The sequence below is a fragment of the Malurus melanocephalus genome, unplaced genomic scaffold (assembly GCF_030028575.1).
Source record: "Malurus melanocephalus ecotype Western Australia unplaced genomic scaffold, MMel_1.1 scaffold_320, whole genome shotgun sequence".
Taxonomy (NCBI): domain Eukaryota; kingdom Metazoa; phylum Chordata; class Aves; order Passeriformes; family Maluridae; genus Malurus; species Malurus melanocephalus.
In genome coordinates, this window is record NW_026623552.1 from 41,859 (window position 1) to 43,641 (window position 1,783).

Consider the following 1,783-nt stretch of genomic DNA (forward strand, 5'->3'; position numbering starts at 1 on the left):
GTAGACATTGTGGCCTCTCAGCCACTAGGAGAGGCATATAATTGCTCTGTACAGAAAAAAAGAAATTGGTCCTACAGCTCAAGTAGACTTTCCAGTCCTTTTTGCGTTCAATCTACTGGATGATGATTGCTTCTCATTCCAATGTTTAGAAAGGGTTTGGGGGAAAGAAGGGGATTCAATCTCAYGACTGACCTTTACAAAGTATTTACATAGCCAAATATTTAAAAGATGCATAGCACCTCTCCTGTTGGCTGCCCCTCCTGAAGAGCCAATTGCACCTGCARCAAATCTTGATCCTTTCCTGTCTCCAGTGGCCTGCCAGTGGGACATGGGGTTTCCTGGGATGCTGATTCACCAGGGTGATGGGGCAATGCCAGCACAGGGGTGTCTGAAGGGTGAGGTCAGTGCAGCCAAAAGCACTGGGCCGTATTCTGAGGCACTGACCTCCCCTTCTGAACAAGGAGATGGGAATCTCTCCAAAGAAGGAGTTAAGGAAGGTAAATCCTAGGTAATTCCCAAAATGCCCATCTCTACGCATCAGGAGAAAAGGACACAGATATTAAAAAGGCGTTTTTTTAATAAAGCAATGAATGGAATGCGCCTTCCTCATGGGGTGTTCCCCTATCCCAGAGGAGGCAGGTGAGGGACCAAAAAAACAGTATTCCCAACAATTTTTTTTCCCATAGATCCAAGCTAGCATATTTCCCACCCTCCTGCAAGGGTTAACGAGAAACCTTTTCCGTGCCCCTGACTTCGCCTGCCCCCCTCTCCCTATTCTTGCTTCCCTTGCCGGATCCATTTGCAAATGATATCACTTGTCTGCATATTGTCACTTGCCGCCTGCCCACCCATTTATCAAGTGTCTGCAGCTCGGCACAGGCCTGCCCTGTCCTGCGTGCTCCATTGTTCGTGCTGACCCAGGGGAAGGCGCGGTGAGCGGGGAGGGACGCGGGAGGGACGCGGGAGCGCTCCCGCAGCCCCGGGCCGGSCGGGCAGAGCGCGGCGGGGCAGCTGCGAGGGGACAATGACACGGCGAGACTGACAGCTCCCCCTCCCCGGCTGGCAGTGACAGATGACCTCGCGGGGACAGCAGCCCTGGGCCTCCCCACAGACATTAGCCCATATAATGGGCTAGGCTGGACACGCCGTCCTGGGAACGTAGGAGGTAGGGAAATCATCCCGGCTTGCTGGAAATAAACTCCGCCATTTACTTTCACAATAGGTTTTCCCTCAAACTCATAAACTTGTTTCTCAGTAACCCTAAAGCAATATGATCGTGGAATTTGAGCACAACATTTACCAAGTCCTAATGAATAACATAATTATCACTTTATGCAAATCGAAGTTCATTTGCATATGTGAATATTTAACTATTAAAAACAACGCTTTGATCTTGAATAAAAATATGTATATCACATAATCATAGCCTTATGGAACATGAAAACGTATCTTTTTTTTTTCTTTTTTTTTTTTTTAACTGTACAGTTTTGCTGCGCTTGGGTTTGCTGTTTGAACCTTCTCGGCGGGGACTCCATCTATGGAGCCTCTTCCCCGAGGATGTCCACTGGGGTCTCTCGGTGCCTGTCATCCCAGCTGGGCACATCAGGCCATTCTCTTCAGGTCACTGCGTCGGTGAGCACGGCAGCCTTCCTTCAGTTCGCTTTTTCCTTGCCCAGGAGTGTCCGCTTTGGCGGCAGGAGCAAACCCTGGCCCTGGAGCCCAGGTGGCCGAKTGCTCCTGTGCTGCACCACCCGGAGATGCTGCCAAGAGATGGGTACTTTAT